The following is a 22422-nucleotide window of genomic DNA, read 5'->3' as shown; positions in this document are numbered from 1 at the left end:
GAAAGATAAAAACTCCCTACTATCCTCTCAAGTTGAATGCAGAACAACCCAACTCCTCCTGCACCCATGTATACGAACGATGAGATTCACCTCTGCCAGGGTATCTGACTTTCTGCCTGATTAGATAGTAACTCTTGGTTGCCAGGATAGAAAATACATAATGAGATGAGGTTATCAAGTCTGTTCTGGTTTCCCAAAGTGCCCAGGTAACTGGGATGCCTGCCATGCCCCATTCACAGCGAACTTCACCATTATGGGAAATGAACCCAATTCGGTACTCAATCATTTAAAAGGAAAATGGAAAAAAAAAAAAAAAAAGGAAGGGAGGGAGGGAGGGAGGGAAGGAAGGAAGGAAGGAAGCAAAGTCCCAGTAGGTACATTCGTCAACACAAGAAATTATTTTCTTAATGGAATGATTAAACAGATATGATGGAATAATATGGAGTAAGATTAATTTTAATAATTGAGTAATAAAACAACAGTATTCAGATATGGAAACAAATAACCCAAAACTCAACCAAAGTGATTAAAAACAACAATGGGGAGGGGGAAGGGGAAGCTGGGACGAAGTGAGAGAGTAGCACTGACATACATACACTACCAAATGTAAAACCGATAGCTAGTGGGAAGCAGCCGCATAGCACAGGGAAATCAGCTCGGTGCTTTGTGACCACGTAGAGGGGTGGGATAGGGAAGGTGGGAGGGAGAAGAAAGAGGGAGGGGATATGGGGATATATGTATATGTATAGCTGATTCACTCTGTTGTACAGCAGAAACTAACACACCATGTAAAGCAACTATACTCCAATAAAGATGTTAAAAACAACAACAACAGTGACAATATTAAGACCATGTGAAATAGCTTTCTCACTCAAGGGCCACCTGGAAAAAAGGAATTGCAAAGCATCATTGAGCACCCTGGCAAAGGGGGTGGCTAGATTGTGCTCTAAAAGGGAAAGGCATGCACCCCAATGTTCACTGCAGCACTATTTACAATAGCCAGGGCATGGAAGCAACCTAAATGCCCATTGACAGACAAATGGATAAAGAAGTTTTGGTACATATATACAATGGAATATTACTCAGCCATAAAAAGGAACAAAATTGGGTCATTTGTTGAGGTGTGGATGGATCTAGAGACTGTCATACAGAGTGAAGTAAGTCAGAAAGAGAAAAACAAATACCGTATATTAATGCATGTATGTGGAACCTAGAAAAATGGTACAGATGAACTGGTTTGCAGGGCAGAAATTGAGACACAGATGCAGAGGACAAACGTATGGACACCAAGCGGGGAAAGAGGCGGGGGGTGGGGGTGGTGGTGTGATGAATTGGGCGACTGGGATTGACATGTATACACTGATGTGTATAAAATTAATGACTAATAAGAACCTGCTGTATAAAAAAATAAATAAAATAAAATTCAAAAATTAAAAAAAAAACCATACTAGGAAACTTGGAAGGATTTCCATGAGGTATTGTTGAGTGAGGTACTGTTGCTGACAATAATGAATGAATGAATGAATGAATGGGAAAGGCAAATGTGGTCTGCGCGCCAGGCACTGAATGTCCACAGGGTTTGCCTTGCCTGAGCCTCACCACCATGGCAGGCAAAGAATGTGTTACATCCATATAACATGTAGAAACAGAGACTTAAAGAGCTAGGATTTGAATCCAAGTCACCCTAACGCTGGTCCTTTTTCCACCTCAGGACACTCTACTACTCTTGTCCCCAGAGGACTAAAAACAGGTCTTTATAGAGTCTGAACACAATCTCTAAACAAAAATACTTAAGATCTAAACTGAAGCATCTTATTTTTCAAGTTAACAACCCTTTGATTAGCAAAGTGCCTTGATATAGAGTCTTGACAGAAAAAATGGGAGACAGGACAATATTCAGCTCAAGTTAGCTTTTTTTTTTTTTTTGCGGTACGCGGGCCTCTCACTGTTGCGGCCTCTCCCGTTGCGGAGCACAGGCTCCGGACGCACAGGCTTAGCGGCCATGGCTCCCGGGCCCGGCTGCTCTGCGACATGTGGGATCTTCCCGGACCGGGGCACGAACCCGTGTCCCCTGCTTTGTCAGGTGGACTCTCAACCACTGCGCCACCAGGGAAGCCCTCAAGTTAGCTTTTTTTAAGGAGAGAAGAGGCTGACATAGTAAAAAATCGCTAAGATAATAACAGACCTCATACTGCCAAAGTGACTCAGGCTCAAATGTGGACCATTTCCAACAGTGAGCATTAACATTCTGCCATATGAAAAAGGCTACCCAGGGCTTTTTCCGAAAGGGGGGAGCCCAATGGTACAGTGGGACACAATCCCAGGTCGGCGGGTCAGGCCTCTTTCACAACTTACAAAAGTTTGTTAGCGTTATTTCTTGACCCCTCTCTTCCCACACACAGCTTTGTCATGAGAGACCCTGGTTGCTTTATCTGGCAGAAGAGCATCACATAGGAAAGGCTGGAAGGAAATAAATGCCAAATCAGTGTAAGACTAGAAAAAGGGATAAAGGAATTGTGACTTCACCTAGTCAGGGGGAGGACGGGTGCAGAGACTAAAGAAGGCACATAATCATCACCTTCAGGTCCTGGAGAGATGACCGCAGGAAGTTCATGGAAGCCAAGCAGCTATGGCTCACCAGGGGACCCAAACAGGAATGGGCTCAAATTACAGTAACAAAGGATGCACTAAGCCCAGGAAATGTTTGTTTTGGGCAGACAGGGTAATTAACGGTAACGGTACAACCACGAGGCTGGAAATTCGATTTCACTGAAGATATCCAATCTGATTGTGCTACTCTACTTCACAGAAAATCTCTTTGGCTCCCTAGTGCCTCCCAAATTATGTAACACAACTTGGTCACTGTTCAGTCCACAGCTTACCTTTCAGGCCTCACCTTGCACCTGATGGATGCCAGTCATCTTAAGGGAGCCACGCAACCTAAAGTTCACATGCGTGATATTCACAATGCCGGCCATCCATCCACTTGTTTATCAAACTCCAACATACTATCTATCTATCTATTTATTTATGGCTGCATCGGATCTTAGTTGCGGCACGTGGGCTTCTCCCTAGTTGTGGCATGCGGGCTTAGCCGCCCCAAGACATGTGGGATCTTAGCTCCCCGACCAGGCATCGAACCCACGTCCCCTGCATTGGAAGGTCCCAAAATCCAACATACTCTTCACAATCCATTTCAAGTGCTACTTTTTCCATGAATCTTTTCCTAGTCCCGCCAGAAGGCTGCCTGTCCTTTCTGTGATTCCCCCACGGTGCTCTTGTGGCACTTTATCCCTCCTTTTATCGCTCATCTGCTCCTTCAGGGGAGAGGTGGTACCACACCTGCACCCAGCTAGTAGAGCTAGCACTGCCCCTTATTCACAGGAGGCTGTCAATTAAATGTTTGCTGAACTAAAGCGACATCATTCTTTATTTCCAGGAGAATCTACACTGAAATCATTTAAGATACATTTGAGGAGAATAAAAAAATGACCATAGCAGTTCAGTCCACATAGACACGACCATTCCAGGTAAAGATGTTTTCTTAATACCTAGGTAGTAAGTTAGTTCTACATCATTTCAACCCGATTCAACTAAACAGAGTTTTTTTAGTATCAATGAGCAACTTGATACACAAATAAAGACTTAAACTTTAGTTGAAGTTTCATTTACATGCAGAAAAGAGCACATCTAAAAAGAATAAAACTCAAATCTTCACAAACTGTGAAACTAGTGTAACCAGGACCCAGTTTTAAAAAAAAAGAACAGAAGCTCCCCTTGTGCCCCCTTCAGTCATAACAACATCACCCCCATCTCCAGAGGTAACCACGAATCTGACTTCTAACAGAATACACTAGTTTTTTTGTTGTTGTTGTTGTTTTTGCGGTATGCGGGCCTCTCACCCTTGTGGCCTCTCCCGTTGTGGAGCACAGGCTCCGGACGCGCAGGCTCAGCGGCCATGGCTCACGGGCCCAGCCGCTCCGCGGCATGTGGGATCTTCCCGGATCAGGGCACGAACCCGTGTCCCCTGCATTGGCAGGCGGACTCTCAACCACTGCGCCGCCAGGGAAGCCCAGAATACACTAGTTTTGATTAATGTATCATGTGTTCCTCTTGTCTTTCTTTTGCTCCACATTGTAAGAGTCATAAGAAGGAGGGTTCCTGCCCTCCTGGAGCTCTGATAAGATCAGATCAGGTTGTTTAAAAAAAACCCACCTGCTTGATAGCCCCTATTAGGAAGTCCACCAAACCTCTGAAGATACAGAGGCTTGTAAATCTTACCTTACCAAACACAGCAAGAAGGCATCACCGCATCACCTGCTCCTCTTCCTTTAATTCTCAAGCCCATGGCAGCTGGCCACCCAGCCCCAACATCTCAGGGCAAGGGCCCAGTTCTCTCACAGACGCTGGGCCAGGCCAGCCGTGTACGCAGGAATGTTTACGCACGGATGGCTGGCTGACTTCTGGCTTACTTTCAAGCTACAACAATGCCTGGCATGTCCCCGAGAGTCCAGGTGGAGGAAAGCAAGAGCGTTTAAAGCTCAATCAATCAATCTTACTGCTGGTTGGCAAATCTCAGTTAGAAATGTCTGATGAGGGTGGAAAGCCGGAACTATTGCTGGGCTGCACGCTTCAGCCTTTTGCAGCCCTAGCTCTGCAGGATAATTAAGATCCAGCTAACACGTATCACTAGCTGCCCATCCATTTCCCTGAACTCAAACTGGGATTTCAGGTATATGCTGGAAGAAAGCTGTGGGAGTCCTCCGTCCTCCATTTCATCTGGACTCGGCACGGAGGTCACCAGTACAACGCAGCTGCTTCAGGGCTGGGGCCCAGGGAGGAAGACAAAGGTCCACAGATGGCCCAGAGTCAATCAGCAGGTGGATCGTGGGACACGTGCTCCAGTTTTGGCACTAACATTTACCAGCTATATGTCCTCGGGTATATCTAATCACCTGTGTGGTCTTTGATGTCCTAATCTATAGAATGAGGAGACAGAACCAGACAACTCAGAGCTAACACTGCAAAATGCCATGAAGTGTACTCCAAGCTATCTTGACTGTGAGACAGTGCCACACACAGGATAGTCAAAACCCTGGGCTCAGGAGACAGACTGCTTTGGTTTCCATCTTGGCACCACTCTTATGAGCTGTGTGACCTTGGAAAAATGACTTAGCCTCTCTGTGCTTCAGTGTCCTCTTCTGTAAAATGGAGATAATGATTCTTTGAAGAGTCGTGAGAAATAAATGAGATAATGCGCATGAAGTACTTAAAGACTTCCTGGCACAGAAAATGGTTTCAGTAGAGGTTTGCTATTGTTTATCATCCCGATCTCATTTAAAAAATGTACCTGTATGAAAAAACTAACAGAAAAACAAGCTCCAAATTGTTACCAATGGCTATCTTTGCACCGTGGCATTGTAAGGAGTCATTCTTTTTATTATGCTGTTGTATTTTCCAATTTTAAAAAAATAAGGAAGCTGGACTTCCCTGGCGGTCCAGTGGTTAAGACTCCGCACTTCCACTGCAGGGGGAACGGGTTCCATCCCTGGTCGGGGAAGTAAGATGCTTTATAGCACAGCCAAAAAATTTTAAAAATAATAAAATAAAAAAATGAAGTTGAATTACCGATTTGGCAGAAAAGATGCTGTCTTTAAAAATGACTGCTAACCTCCTTCAGTTCTCTCCGAATTACCCGTCTATTATTACCTTACGTGAAAAGCAGACCACCAGCATGCTAGTGAAAAGCCATTCCTAATGGTGTTTTCCTTCTGGCAGCAGAAACATTTCCACTGTCATCTCAGTGTTCTGGAACAAAGGCAAGGAAAAGCTTTAAGCCCTGGACAGATGTCAAAACCTGACACTGAATCATCTCTGCTCCAACCCAAGACTCCAGCACCATTACCCCCGGGAGCTCACCTTCCTCACTGGGATGCCAAGCACATCTCGGTCGTTATCAGTGCTGCTCAGACACATGGCTCAAGCTTCCAGAGAGGGCTGCCCCCCATGACATGTCATGTGTGCCCCCTGAAGCTCCAGAGAGACATGAACAAAAAGGGCAGCGTAGCCAAGCAGAGCACACCATCCAAACCAGGAGAACTGGAAAGGGGAATGCAGGCTCCTGTGGACACCGGGAGGGCGTGGACTGCGGCAGGAGAGCCTGGGGCTCTGGGGTCACAGAGTGGCCAGAAGGTGCAGGGGCCGAGAGATCAGGACCAGCGGACAGATAACAACCAGCTGCTTAGTCCCGAGGCCAGATAACAACCACCTGCTTAGTCCCAAGGCCAGTTATGGTAAACTTTTGCCTCAAGAAAAGCTGCTTGAGCTCGGTCATGTAAGGAAAGGGTCAGGTCCTTCAAACCGGTGGTCACTGCCCAGGCAACAGGTATTTCAGAGCACACACGAGAGCGGTGTTACAGACAGGCCCACAAAGGAGCTCCAGGTTCAGGACCCAAAGGCTTTTGCAGGTTTTTGTGGCCTAAGTGTCCAAGCCAACACAGCTGACATTCTGCAGTCTTACTCATTTCAGCTGAAATCTAACTTTAGGTGTAGCATCAAGGCTGTTCCTCTGGTGTGCCAGTCAGAATGCGCTAGGCTTTGCTGGGGTAACCATCGACGTCAAAATCCCAGGGGCTTGAAAAAAGGGAAAGGCTTCTCTCTCGCTCATGCTAACAAGCCTGCTGCTGGTAGGCTGAGGGACCCAGGCTGTGATGGAGCCCCTACCATCAGGAACGCTGCTGGTGGCCACGGCAGGGGCAGGGAACTTGGCGAATCGTCCACTGGTTCCTAAAGATTGCCCCAGAAGGGACTCCTGGGCTTCCTGAACTCACTGCACTGGCCCTACCTAACTTCAATCCTACCACACGCCCGGGAGGAAAAAGTATCCTGTTAGTGACACGTGCTATATCCTATTGGCTAAAAAATCTGAGACAGGTTCTACTATTAGTACCATTTTACAAATGAGAAAACTAGATGCAGAGAAGCTAAGTAAATTGCCTAGTAAACATCAGAGATAGGACTGAAATCCAGGCCGTCTGTCTTCAGAGCATGCTTCCCTGACAATACTGACCGAGTACTTTGATTATGAGTCAGGCATTATGCTAAATATTTTTTATGTATTCACATATTCTTCACACCAGCCCTATTTTACGAGAAAAGCAAGCCTCATAAAGAATATGTATGTTTCTTGAAATCCCCAGAAAATAAACAGCTTAGCTGGGGCTCCACTCAGTTTATATGAACTATGCAAGACTCTGGGAGATCTGTACAAGCCACCAACCGCGTGAGCACCCGTTCTGTAGTGTCCCTCACATGGTCACCCGGACTTCTGTGGGCACTCCAGGTTCGGTCCAGACCCAACCCTCAGGCTGAGCTTGAAATCTTCATCCACGTGACTTCCTACCAAGGCCCTGGTGTTGCCACCTGAAGCCACACCCCTCTCGGGTTTGGCACGGCCTGTAAAGTCCATTCCACTTCATCCATGCTCTAAAAGGCAGACAGTGACTGAGGCAAAATAATTTTATGAGGATAAAAAAGCTATTGCTTTTATCAGAATCATGCCCATGCATTTACAATCACAAAGAGAAGAAGGAGAAGGAGAAAAATGGTAAAAACCAGAAAAGCAAGTAAGACAAGGAGCCTATAAAGAAGATGCTGGGGCCTTACAAGTGAAGAGTTGATATCTAGATATATACAGGAACAGGCGCTCAGCAGATAAGCCATGGACTTGCCCAGAGAGAAGGGAAGACACCCTTCCCTAGGCTGGGTGACAGAGCTGAGAAAACAAGGCACTGCTCAGCATGGCCCTGAAGGGGGGAACTTTGTACGTTCTATCAGAAGAATGTGAGCTTTATATCACTTTCTTTTTCTTTTTTTAATGTATTTATTACTTTTGACTGCGTTGGGTCCTCGTTGCTGAGCGTGGGCTCTCTCTAACGGCTGCGAGCGGGGGCTACTCTGTTGCGGTGTGCGGGCTTCTTATTGCGGTGGCTTCTCTTGTCGCGGAGCACGGGCTCTAGGCACGCGGGCTCAGTAGTTGTGGCGCATGGGCTTAGTTGCTTCGCGGCATGTGGGATCTTCCTGGACCTGGGCTCGAACTCATGTCCCCTGCACTGGTAGGTGGATTCTTAACCATTGTGCCACCAGGGAAGTCCCTATATCACTTCCTTACTGGTAATATACATGATGCTACCAAGCCATCTTCCCTCTTGCTACACTGTGGTCACCTGATATGCACTTGCAAAATGTCTAGCCACTCAGTGAATATGGAACCCAGGGAAGCCAACCCATTCACGGGACCCTAGCATCAAACATCTGGTTTTCTTGCTAACTGAGCCAATCTGTACTGGAAAAATAACTCTGAAGGCTCAATAAGCATCCTTATCAAGACGTCACTACTCCAGATACCTATACAGAATATTCAAGACCTATATTTGAGAAGAAAGCTACTTCTCCACACTACATGCTCAAAATGAAAAAGCCGAAAAGACCCTCATGTGGTATCCAAAAGGATATGTTATTAGTAAAGTGTCTTAGTACAATGTTTGTTCTAATTTGTTTAGACAAAGAGCACTTCCTTTCATAGTCCATTTCTGACAGTGGTACATTCTGTTCACGGTGTACGGAACAGGAATTGAGTCACTAGTTTTTACCATAAAGGTTTTATTTCTCCCCACCTCTTCCTCTTGGTATCCCTGAAAAAAGAAAATCTGTAGCATCAAAAGTTCTCTTTCTTGACTGCAGGTAAAGTAAACCTGGAATCAAGGATCCTTTGGAACCGGGGCTGGAATACACGTACTTTTGAAAGCCCAATCCTTTATCCACAGATACTGCTAATTAACAGTGTAAGGGAGATTAGGCAAAGTGTTCAGGGTTCTCAAAAACAAATTCTTCAAATATCTTCAAGCACTTACAAACACTTGATACTGTAATTAGAAATAATTATCTTCTCATTTAACCTCTACCAGGCAACAGTGGTAGGGAAACTACTTTGAGTTACATACACTAGGAAAAATACCTATTTCTTCAAAAGAGCTTTCAATTAATGCAAACTAATCCCTTATCTGGTAAGGATTTACTGTGTACTTTATAATCTACACAAGAATTAAATTAAAGGAGGGGGGAGGCCAGATTAAAAAAGACTGTGCCTTGAAGAGCAGAAGGGGAAGGGTATGGTAATGAAAATACCAATCTACACTGAGAACCACGGGCAGCTAAAGGACAGCCATGTCCCCGAGGGAGGGAGCGCTGGAGGCTGTGAGGAGACCTGAGAAAAGGGTGCTACTGAGAGGAGGAAGGACTCTCTGGGAACCCCATGTACCTCAAAAACAGGCAAGTTTAGGGACGGGAAGTGAGCCCCTAACGCCAGCCCCTCACCTCTACCAAGAACTCCGCCTTCCTGATGGAAGGGGTCACAGTTCCTTCTTGCGGGGAGACGCGGGACGGTGAGTCCTAAAGAAGGGGAAACAGGAAGCCCCAAACTTAGGAGTAAACTGGAATAAGTGTCATTGAGGCTTTTAGTTCCTATACCCAGAACAAACCAAGGGAAGGCGTGAGTGAGAACCCCTGGGCACTAACCTAACAACTTCGGAGGGGTTCTGGGATCCGTCCCCACCATGGTTATTCCCCGTCCGTTCCTAGCAGCGTCTGTCAGCAAAACCTTCCCAGGAAAGGGACCTGAGCACTTGCTTTGAGGGTTAAGGGAGAAGGGATGTTCTGCTCCAGGAGAAGCACCCCCAGGAACTGAGGGAGCAGAGGCAGCTCTAAGGGGCAAAAACTGGTTCCCAAGGCCCTGATCCAGTGGGCAGAGCAGAATGTCTGGAAAGGAAGCCTGCGGGCAGAAGGCCTGCCTCCCCCCAGGGCCGAGGCCTAACCTTCTCCTTTTCCTATAGCATTTATTCACTGCCTCTCCTACCCCCGAAACATGGAGGGTGAGTGTTCTTGGCAGGGACATGTGCGTAAGCTAAGCTTCTGAGCGATAACTACGAATCCCAGGCCTGTCCTGCTGTCTTCCGGCATCTCCAATCTGAACAAGGGGTCTGAAGGACACGCATCGCCCTCTTAGACACACAATGATGGATAACTTCGTATGAGTGGCAGCCACCCGCAACAGAAGTTAACTTTCAGAGGTGGACGGATCCTTGGAAATCTCACTTGGCCTAATGCCTGCTTTTAAAAGCAGCAGCCTGAATACATACCCGAGGAACTTTTCATTTCAATCTATGCTCTGTTCATTACAGGTGCCCTACATAAAAGGGAAGGCAATTTGTCTACTAAAGTATAGCTTCTTGGATCAATACATAAAGTGGATATAACAGTAAATATGATAGGGGTGTCTATCAGATACCAATAATCATGTTTCCCTTTTTGCTGTGGATACTAGGAGGTTCAGAACCAAACTGAGAGTAACTGTTAGACTTGACAATGAGCCTATTTGCTTTTCCTTCCTTTTTTAGAACTTTTGGGTATTATGGTTACTCCACCTATATTTTCCATGTGCCTATCATAACCTGATTCTCATTGGAAAGAGGTAGGTGAACTTTAATCTAAAGATGCTAGGTATGTCAGGCTGCCTGGAGATGAAACTAGACTCACTCCCAAATGTAACTGGGGGAATGTGGTCAAACACACTGAGCTTATAAGTTGGCACAGCTCTTTCCATCCTCCTTTCCCAGGGCACCCAGAGAAAGCAGGGTCACAACTTGGTCCATGTCCTTTGAAAAGATGCTATATTAAGACTGAGCCAGAAAATGGCATTTGGTACTCAGGCCCTAAAGCACATTCCCTAAGCAAACCTAAGCCTCATAATTGAACTATTCCCTGCAGACCAGGGGTTTAATTTGTTTTTGGTACTATAACAAATACGGGGTAGGGGCATATGTACTGGATGACCTGTAGTATAGAATTCTGTTTTAAATGGATCAGAACACTACTAGACATCACACAGGGCTTAGAAATAACATAGCTAAGTTATGAGGGAGCAAAGGAAAATTGATCTATATTCATTTCTTTCCCTTTTGCAATACTGAAGTTATTTCCCTTGAGCAACTTTATTTTTTCTAATGTAAGCCAGCAGCATTTTCACCAAATAGCAATTGGAAATAAAAAGCTGCTTTCAGTTCTACCAAAGTTATAAACAGCATTACATTTAAAGAAACAACCTTTAGATGTCCATGAAAAATGCATTCAATCAACATTTTGATATTTATTAGTATGGAAAAACAACCTTACTTTGAAGCCATGCTGGACCTTCAAATGAGACAATCAATATAACAACTCTGACTTCTTTGGACTGAATAAAATTATCTTTTTATTTTTTAGTTTTTTAAAATACGGACCGCTTCATGAATTTGCGTGTCATCCTTGCGCAGGGGCCATGCTGATCTTCTCTGTATCGTTTCAATTTTAGTATATGTGCTGCTGAAGCGAGCACAAAATTATCTTTTTAAAAGATAAAACAGGGCTTCCCTGGTGGCGCAGTGGTTGAGAGTCCGCCTGCCGATGCAGGGGACACGGGTTTGTGCCCCGGTCCGGGAAGATCCCACATGCTGCGCAGCGGCTGGGCCCGTGAGCCATGGCCGCTGAGCCTGCGCGTCCGGAGCCTGTGCTCCGCAGCGGGAGAGGCCACAGCAGTGAGAGGCCCGCGTACCGCAAAAAAAAAAAAAAAAAAGATAAAACAGACCATGTCCTGTTCCTTCTCAAAAATCTTTTAAGTTCCCTAAAGTATGAAATCCTTAGCGAAGAATTTAAAATGCTCTTGATCAGGGTCCTGTCTTACCCTATACCAGCAGACTCATCCGTAATGCTACTGTGAGCACATCTACGCACCAGCACCAGAGTAAGAATGCAGCTTGATACACGCTCTCCTTTAATCCCCGCAGCTCCATGAAGTAGGCACCATTAGCTTTGCTTTACAGATTTGGAAGTGAGGAGACATCAGATAAGTCATGGTTACGGCTAATAAGACACAGAACCAAGATTTGTACCAAGCTCTAAAGCTTTTAACCTTCACTGCATTCCATTAGTCCAATAAACCCCAGAATGCTTCACGCACTCTCCTAAATCTCCGTGTTAAGTACCTCACCCTGGCCTTCCATACCTCCATCCCCAGGTACCTTCCAAGGACCAACCCAAACACTGTCTCTTCCACAAAGCCTCCCCCATTCCCATGCCCAGCTTCCTTTATACTCTCCCCCAAATCTGCATGTTCCCCTTTTCCAGTACTTCTTCTCTAGGTCTGGTAAGCATTTGTGTAACATTTGTTCCCCCACTGTCTTGAAGCCTGGAGGGGAGGGAATGTCTCCTAAGCCACCTGTGTCCTGCCCCACATTCCTTCCTCAATAGGACCTTGTTATCTGTTGCGTGAATCAATGGTTGACAGAGCCAACTGGGGCAGCCAGTTGTCCCACATGTTTAACATCCTCTCAGCTGCTTGCAACGAGATCAAGAAGAACCTACAGCTGAGGTGGTGCTGGACTGCTTTCAAGACAGACTGGACTTTGGACTGTTAATTAATGGCTGTGATTCATGCAAGAGATCAGATATTCAGGAGACGAATGTGTCTCACGGCTCTTAGCTGCTCCAAGCAGAATACAGGCAACCAATTATCAAACGACAGATTCTAAGACCCACAATGTACAGAACATGCAGGTGTACTCCCTTCCTAAGTGACATTTCCGCTGCGGTTACCATCCTAACTGTTGCAGAGAACTAGGTGCCTGCTCCTTCTAACACATCCATGTCTGAGCTCAATCCATTATTTGTGGTAGCATATAAGGAAGCAGTCTTGTATTGCATTAGATGAAAAACTTTAAAAAATAATTTAGCCAATACACCAGCAAGAATGTCAAGGGTACAGATGATCCCTGAACAACATGGGTTTGAAATGCACAGGTCCACTTACACACAGATTTGTTTTCAATCAATACTAGGGCACTACACAACCTGTGGCTGAACCTGCGGAAGCTGGGGCCGACTACAGGACTTGATCATCCAAGGATTTCGGTATTCAAGGCGGGTCCTGGAAACAACGCCCCAGGGATACCAACGGACGATTATAGCTCCTTGTGCCTTAGGAAATCACAGTTCAATAGAATAGGAACACAAAAGTAAAGGAGCCCTTTTATCCTCTGAAGTCTAAGAAGGCAATGACTTGTTTAAGGCCAAAAGCAGGCATCAAGAAGAATGGTCCAAAAGAGGACAGGATCTTGGCAAGATAGTTCAAATTTATTTTAAAAAGAGAAGCTACTAGTTACGAAGGACGTATTAAGTATCGTATAATTTTCTAAATGCTTCACATACATTATTTTATTTTTCCTTTTAAGAATCTGAGATTACAACAATTATTCTCATTTCCAGATCGAAAAAGTAAGGGACTTATCTGAAGTCATAAAGCTCGCATGTAGAAGAGCTGTGACTCCACCTGGCTCCAAGGGCTGGGCTTTCATAATATTTCCAACCTCTACTGAGATCCTACTGCATATACCAGACCCTTTCCTAGACATGAACATGTTTTCCATAACCCTTACAATGCCTAAAAGTTCCTTTACTTAAATCACTGTGCTACCGTTAAATATTACAAAGTAAAAAGTATGCATGGTAGAGAAACCAGAAGGGAGAATACTAACGGACGGCTTTGGACAGTTCTTGGTGCTATAAGGCAATTACTGGAGATATTCCAAATTTGACATTTAATAAGTAAAACGAAACACTAGCTTAAATCCCAAGATATCCTGTGTAATAAAAAATGTAGGCTGCTTCTGTTTTAACCATTTTAAAAATGATTCTCAATGCCAGGGGAACATGCCAGCTTACACATCAACTCCCTCTTTTGGCTAAAGCTCTAGTGGATACTGTAATCATTAGAGGCTCTGCTACCAAGATGCAGATAAGAGGAGGCTTCCTTCTCCCACAGCTACAGCAGTTCACAAGCACCAGAGTCATGTTTCAGAGAGACAATAGTCCTCTAGGAACTTATTGTTTTGTAATCTGGGAGGAAGGAAACTGCAAGAAATGAATTGAATTGTGGATTGTGATTTTTAAGATAAACACTATACCATGACCCTTCTTAGAATCCAAGTCTGTATTTGGGTTGACTGTATTTCCAAACGGAGGCAACAGCCTTCTAGGGCCACTCACAATACTTGCAGCAACTAGCCAGCTCAGATTCACAGGAAAAGCCCTGATTCCAAAGCCGTGTGTCCTAAACAGAGCTTAACTGTGGCACAGTGGTAGCCTAAGCTAGTGGTTTAAGAGCACAGATTCAGAGCCAGACTATGCAGGTTCAAATCCCAGCTCTGCCATGTTAATTGTATCCCCTTGGGCAAGTAGTTACTTACTCTATGACTCAGTTTCCTCGTCTGTGAAGCGGGGGCAGGTGTCGACTTCACAGGGTGACTGTGAGTATGCAATGAATTAATATTTATGAAGTGCTTGGAACAGGGCCTTGTACAGAATAAGTGCTGTAAGTGTGAGCTATCGTTTATGAAACACAACATACCCCCAATAGGTGGGAACTTCAGAAAAGTCCAGAGCCAAGAACAATGGTGCTGCTGTTGTCATGATTAAGCTCTTCCAGTGGAAGCTGAGCACTGCCACCCCATGGAATCTGCTTGTGCGTGCATCTGCATCTTGCCGCAGAGAGGGAGGAATCTCAAACTCACGCCAGGAAGTGCCTTAAGGATCAAGTTTCGATGAAACTGAACAGCAAAGCTAATACTTCTTAAAACTGCCCACCAACCCAAAAGCAGACGACCTAGTATTCGAGTGATTTAATCTAACTTTTAAAAAGGTACAGTACCTCTAATGACTAAAATGTTAAATCTCAATATCTGGTCCTTAATTTTTAAATAAGTGTCATTAATCTTCTAGGTTGCTATTTTCAGTAAAACCAGAACTCTAAATTAAGACCCTAAAGACAGATGTCTAACATTTCCTATCTCTAAGTCTTTAGGCAAAACAAGGGGAAATTGTATTAGAAAAGCTTATCTAATGACCATAACTTGCTACTTTCTCTAAAAAACCTCCTAAATTATTTCTTGAGAGTATTATGTCATGGAAGCTTGTCTTTATAAAGTGTGAGATTTTTTTTCAATCGGGCTATAGTTAATCCCATGACCTTATCTATCAATGGCTTCATTCTCTAATTTTACCAGGTCCTCTCTCCTTCATCCCTTATTCAAGCTGCCACCAAATTCTGTTATTTCTTTGTCTAGCAATTTCTCTCTAGATTGACACTTCCTTGCTATTTCCGGGTCCATCTACCTAAATCCGGCCCCCAACTCCCTACCTCACATATACAAAGGGCAATGGTTTAATCGGGTTTCATTGCTTTCAACATTTTACTTCTATCTATCTAGTCCATGGCGAACCCTTACACTCGTCTTCTAAACTTCCACTTACATCATGTTACAAAATGCTCAAGATGTACGATTCTTCTTTTTAATAAAGGAATTGGGTTCTTCCTCCTGTTGGTATTTAATCTGAGTAATTTTTCCCATTCCAGTTCTCCAATGTCTTCCTCCTTTCTTCCAACCTCCACCAGACAGATCCCAGCATTGTAGAACACAATACATTTCTGTACTTTTTTTTTAACCTCAGTAGTTACATCGTTCCCTTTGGACACAACATTTCCAAGGCCTCTCTGTCTTATCCAAATCCTACCATTCCTTCAAAAATCTCTTCCTTGAGGCCCATGTCACTTCCTATCCTTCCTGATCCATTTTGGCTCTTATTTATACTGTTGAGTGGGGGTCCCTACTTGTTTTATCTTCCTTGTTGGATTTTTAGATTACTAGAAGTATTCATTTTTTTAGACACCACACAATACTCAGCACAGAACTAGCAGTATCACTGGGTAGCAAATACTTATTATAACCAACTTTCCTATGCTATAAAGCAGTATATTCCCAATTCTGAATGAGACCCATAGTAAGAAATACATATGTACCACTACATACATACATATGTGCACACGTATACACACATACATAACTGAAACACAAATTTTATCAAACACTTATCTTTATACATGCAACAGTATTTTAAAAAAACACAGTTGGTTAGCTCATTTTTTAGACAACTGCGTATTAGGAAATTACAATTAATTTTGTTAGGCATGTTAATTTTATTATATAGGAAAAGTCCTTATTTTTAGATACATATCAGAAAAGATATGCCCTGATATCTGTATGTAACATACATACACGCAGACACAAAGCAAATGTGAAAATGTTTGTTGAATCTGGGTAACACAGATGGGTATCTGCCGTACTCTTCCTTCTGCCTTTCCGTCTAAAAATATAAAATGATAGTTGCTATTCATTAAATCTATTTCATAACCAACTAATGGGTTTCAATTCTGTTTGAAAACCAGTGCTTTATAATTAGGAAAAAAGATAAGCCACTTGTTTCTATGTTTACTGATTATATTGAAGGAGGCTCTAGCATTCTGAAGAATGTTAGTAAGGGATTTAATCTTCCATTGCTTTGGGTCCACTAATCTCTTCTTTAAAAGCCTTCCTATGGAACTTTCTATGAATCACTACTACCTTAGCAGAAAGGTATAAGATTAAGGACTACTTTTTTACTTACAGAGATCACAGAATCAGAATTTACCCTAAGACTTCTCATCCTAAAAATAATCTTTGTGGTTTTCATTGAGGCTTTAAAAGAACAACATCCGGGAACGGCAGAAGTTCAAGATGATGCATTGAAACTGAAAACATCACAATAAACACGCACATTGGTTTAAACGTTCCCCTTCCTTCTCCTTTAAGCACTGGTTCTAATAAAAGAAGAAGTTCCATAAACAGAATCAGTAACACCTCAATTTAATTGACACAAAGAGGGAAGTACAATATTATAGATGAATGAAAGAAATTTCCAGATAACTGAAATTCTTACCATTTATGGGCCAACGTATTAAGTCTTGCTGATGACTGATTTCTAAACTACTAGCTTCCCAAGACTGCTTTCCTGTTAACTGGGATCATCCATGTGACCAAGTCTGAATTGTGACGCAGCATGTTGACCTCAGGAAGAAACCTGGTCTAGATCCACGCGGGACCTGGGGTCTAGTTAACCCTCCAGTCTTAGGTCCCTCATTTGAGAAAATGAAGTGGCTGAACTCTGCAACCTCTAAGCCTTTGCAGCTCTTCTTCTCGACAGTTCTATCGCTAGTAGGTCTGTAAAGCTGGCAGCCCTCAGCACATACCAATTAACACATATTGAATATTTACACTTCCGTATAATGAATCTTATTCACCAAAATGAAAATGAAGCAAAAAGCAGTTAAAAGTAATATGCAGCAAGTAAAAAGAAGGAACAATTATTAACACACAACATAAGTGAATCTCAATAATGTCATTCTTAATGAAAGAAACTATATACCCAAAAGGACATGCTCTATGATTCCAAGGATAGGGAGGTCAGAACTGGTTACACTCGTGGGGAAGCAGGGGAAGGGAGAATGATCTGCCAGAAGGTGGCACAAGGGAGTGCTGGGTACGGACAACACTGACACAGGGGACAGTTACATGGTGCGACACAGGTAAAAATCATCCAACTGTACATTTAAGATGTATGCGTGTTACTACAAGTTATTCCACAAAATAGTTTAAAAAATTAAGTAAATAAAATACAAAAAAACCATAGAAAATACAAATTCAGGAGCTGTCGAAACTACTATTTTATCTTTACAGTACCTGTAACATATAAGTACTCAATAAATGCATGTTGATTAACATACAAACTTGTTCAGTTCTAGCAGGAAAAGAACTTTAATTTCAATGGTGTGTCAATTCATATTGCACTTTGTCAGCTCTTTAACATATTTAAAGTTTCGGAAATTTTCATGATACTCTCTAATAAATATTTGTTTTCAGTACCAGAATATAGAAGAGCAAATGTACAAAATACAGAAAAGGAGTAGAAATCTGTATGGTATACTAGCAGGGCACTAATACCTATGGTGTAACTAAATACATCAGATTTAGTCACGAAAATATTTAATCTTACATTCTGCAAAAGGCAGCAAAATCCTAAATACCATGTTGATGCAGATTGAAAATGACCTGGTTCATTACATAATAGTTATTTAGAAAGCCAATGCTTCTCAAAGAGGCTGAATTTAACTAAAAGCACACAAAGTACGACTAAGGCTTACTCACTGAGCCCCAATTGTTTTTATGACAGTTAAAGGAACTGATTAATTTAGGTTCCAAGCCAGGCACCCTAAGATACAGAACTGACACTTAAAAAATGTTTTTCTGGGCATTTTTTGTGAGCCAGGCAGTATCCTAAAAGCACTGGAGTCAGAAAGATGAATATGCTAAATTTTAGTCTAGGAGTTGTTGGGCTGGGAGACATACAGAACTATACAACTGTAGAAAAATGTAATATGGACTACAGGAAACAAAGAAGTGGAAATAAGTAAGGCTTCAGTGAGACACCTGCTAAGAAGATGATATTTGACGTGGCCTTAGAAGAGGAGGCTCAAAAACCAGCCAAGAGAACCGTATCCACAGAGGCAAACAGTAGAATATTTAGGAAACGAAAAGTTTCTTTGGGTGTCTAGAATTTAGAGCTAAATGGGTCATCCTAGGTCAGGGTTTGATCGAGGGCTGGGGCAAAAAAGAGGTACAGGGCAAGTATTTCTAAAGGGAGGAGGCATGAAACTCTGAAGAATACAGACAGCCTGTGGCAGGCTCTATGTAAACCATGCTAGACTTGACACTTTATCATGCAGGCAAGGGGAAATTTTTTTAATCATAAAAATAAAATATTGAGAAACAGAGAAGTTGAAATAGCAAAATGAGTAGGGGGAAAATCACCCATAACCCCCCTTAAATATAGACACTGCTTAGATTCTTATTAATTTTTTAACAACACAGAACCATGACTATACTGTACATATAGGGATTTCAGACTTGGTTCATGTATTGCGCATAGTCACATAAGGATTTAGTAATGAATTTGGAAGACTTCATCATTATATGCCTGTACACTCACACTGCACTGCACAGCAACACTAAGTGGGTCTCTGTCTGGGATGCAGGGATCAGGTAACCAGATCTACTATTAAAAAAATCATGTGAAGTTAAGGGCTGTTGAATTCTCACCTGAAGTAACCGTATCCATCACATGATGGAAGATCAGACATTTTGTCTCAGAAATACATGATTGATTATTTATTCCATCTCTACTCATCTGAAATGCTAAACTAATTATCACAGTGCCCGGTGCTTTTTATCAGAAGGGTCGGACAGATGACAAAGGGCAAAATTTTTACCTAGGATGAAAGAAAAGGCAAGAATTATAAAACAACTCCCCTGAAGGATACACTTCTTTTTGTCTTTTATTTACGGATTGAAAAAAGAAATTCTTCAACATATGCATGTTGCAAATCATATTCTCCTCTCTGTAAGCCACAGTTACAGAAAACAACTCAAGATTCTTCTGACTGTAGGAAGGCACCACAGTACACCTAATCTACACTGTGTTATCTATTATGACTCAAATTCTGTAGGAAAAATATTTTAAAATCCAAATTAGATTTGTAAAAGGTAAAAAAAAAAAAGCCTGTGAAGGATAGAAGGTAGTTTGGGAAAGCTTCAATGACAGATGCTTTTTTTCTCTCTTTACTGGGAACTGGAACCAAATCATGGGCCTGTACCTGGCTTAGTGCCCTAACTTCCCAACGAGACTGCAAAAACTCTCAGACAGGACACCTGCTCTGAGCTGATTACAGAACTGCCTTGTGCAGAATTACCATTGGAAAACATTAACTTTGTGCTCAAATGGAAGAGTGCCTACTTCCCTAAGATATATGAATGGTAGGGTTTTCTTTTGCCTTACTTTGGGAAAGCTGATGAACTAATAAGACTCCAAGGGCTGCTAACTACACACTAATACTCCAGTGTGGTACACTTTATTAATTTGACTCAGTCCATCTACCTTATTCAGCATTCCAAAATGTTAGAGAACCATCTGTTCAAGATTCACCAACTGAGAACACTATGAAACCTCATTCAGCCCAAGACGTTATTGAATTTGATGAACTGCAACTTCTTTGATTTCTATACTTGATGATGCCTGTGATGTCATCCTTACTTTAGATGTTCCTTTGACTGATGTTTTATTAATAAGGCCACTGTAAATGTATCTGCAAGGACCATAATCCCTGTGTCAGAAAATTTTGCTCAGCTGCTTTTCATACTAGGTTAACATGCAGTCAACAATTACTGAACGTATACTTCATATTACAGGGCTGACTCAAAGTGTTCAATCATATCTAATCAGAGGCAAGGGTATGTTTATTTTATTAAGTCTCACATCCTTCAAAGAAACCAAATATTATATATAAACAGTGGGAAAGTGATGAACATAATTAGGCAAGAATTAAATGACAAGCAGAGTTGGGCATTATCATTTTTTTACCACTAATATAGCATCTTTCATTGAAAATTTCGATAAATCTTGCCAAATGTTCTTGCCCCAACCTAGGATATGATTATCTGAAAGTGTTCCAAGTCAGTTCTGAATTTCACACTGAACAACTGACAGGCATTCAGGTTTTTGAGGCTCACTGCTAAGTCTTTCCTCCCCCTTGCCTCACACATCACTAAGTTCTCTTTCTTTTTTGATGTTCTAACACCTAACCCTTCCTTTCTTTCCAACATCTGATACCTGCTCGGTTCAGGTCTTCTATACTGCATATCTGGACTCCTGTAACCATCTCTTAACTCATCTCACTGTCTCCAGGCTGCGCCCCCGTCAATGGTCACTGCAGTTGTCTATAGGATGAGGTCCAAATTCCATTACTTGAAAAGTCAAGGTCTTCCATGTCTTGACCCAATCCTGTCTCTCTCCAGATTTTGTACACACACCTTCTTACCTAGACCAAATGACCTGATCCAGTGATCTCTGACCAGATCAAGAACAACATACCCAGATCACTTCTACTAACTCACCTTACCTTTGTTCATGCGCACCCCACAACATGCAGTCCAGCCACACCTTCCACCTCCACCATCTACCTGGTGCCTGCCACGTGCCCGTCAGCATGACAGATGTTTGACATATTTTGTCTCTAATCCCCACCCCAATCCTACAAGTTATGTTTAGTCTATCATGATGAGTATCAAAGAAATCAAAGACTTTGACAAGTTCACAAACTAGTGAGTGATGAGCCTAAGCTCAAGCTCAGGTCTGATTCCATAGCCTATGTTCTTTCTAAAACTTCAGGCTTCCTGGAATACCATCCCCAACTCTCTACTTACCAAAACCTTGGGATTCCTTCAGAGTCTGACTCAGTTTAACCTCTTCCACACAGAGGTGTTTCTTATCACCTCCAATCTAGTAAACAGTGCTTACTCAGAACCCCTGCTGCTCTTACTGTCTGAGTCCCTCTGGTTGCACTGAATTCATTACTGCCTCATATCATTAGTTGCCTTATTCTTTTTCCCCCTTGTTTGCAGTCCCACAGCCTCATATTGCCTCTTGAACACAGTAGGCACTCAACTGTCCTATAACTGAGTTCTCTACTTTGACAGCATTTCCTATGGATAAAATTCCACATCAGGTAGGATAATTTCAGTAACTGGATAAAAGACGTTCAATAATAAGGGCACTTATGATGTCACAAACTAAGAAGATCAGCGGACAGGGCTAATTTGGTGGCTTAAAAATGTTATCAGGGGGCTTCCCTGGTGGTGCAGTGGTTGAGAATCCACCTGCCAATGCAGGGGATACTGGGTTGGAGCCCTGGACCGGGAAGATCCCACGTGCTACAGAGCAACTAAGCTTGTGCACCACGACTACTGAGCCTGCACTCTACAGCCCGAGAGCCACAACTACTGAGCCTGTGGGCCACAACGACTGAAGCCCATGCGCCTAGAGCCCGTGCTCCACAACAAGAGAAGGCACCGCAATGAGAAGCCCGCGCACCGCAACAAAGAGTAGCCCCCGCTCGCCACAACTAGAGAAAGCCCACACGCAGCAACTAGAGAAAGCCCGCGTGCAGCAATGAAGACCAAACTCAGCCAAAAATAAATAAATAAATAAAGAATGTTATCAAAGATCCAAGCTCTTTCCAATTCTTCATTAGACTATCTTCAGGGCATTTGCAAGTTCTCTCATGGAGGCAAGTGAGCTACTGCAGTTTTAAGAATCACATGTAGACAATTTCTGGCTATATATGAGAATACTGCTCTTCTTTCATATTTTGTTAGGAAGGAAAATATTTTCCAGAAACTCCTCAGCAGATTTCTCCTTAGGTCCCTCTGGCCGGGCCTGGGTCATACGTCCATGCGCTAGCTGCAAGGGAGGCTGTGGAAGCAGTATCTAACATTTTCAGCCTCTACTGTATGGGCTCTGCCAGCCAGGCAGAAAGGGAAGGAAAATGATGTTTGGATAGGCAACCAA

The 22422-nt window shown here is 42.9% G+C and overlaps 1 protein-coding gene and 1 non-coding gene across 6 annotated transcripts in view; both read right to left on the bottom strand.

Moving 5' to 3' along the window:
• Positions 1-22422, bottom strand: part of TMCC3 (transmembrane and coiled-coil domain family 3) — a 315420-nt gene that overhangs the window by 11076 nt on the left and 281922 nt on the right. The window lies entirely within an intron of this gene.
• LOC117314397 (U6 spliceosomal RNA) lies at positions 11325-11431 on the bottom strand. The gene has a single exon (XR_004529143.1). It is a non-coding gene; the product is annotated as a U6 spliceosomal RNA (small nuclear RNA).

The sequence above is a fragment of the Tursiops truncatus genome, chromosome 11 (assembly GCF_011762595.2).
Source record: "Tursiops truncatus isolate mTurTru1 chromosome 11, mTurTru1.mat.Y, whole genome shotgun sequence".
Classification (NCBI taxonomy): domain Eukaryota; kingdom Metazoa; phylum Chordata; class Mammalia; order Artiodactyla; family Delphinidae; genus Tursiops; species Tursiops truncatus.
The sequence above is the reverse complement of the archived record's forward strand: the minus strand, read 5'-3'. Positions and strand labels throughout refer to the sequence as shown.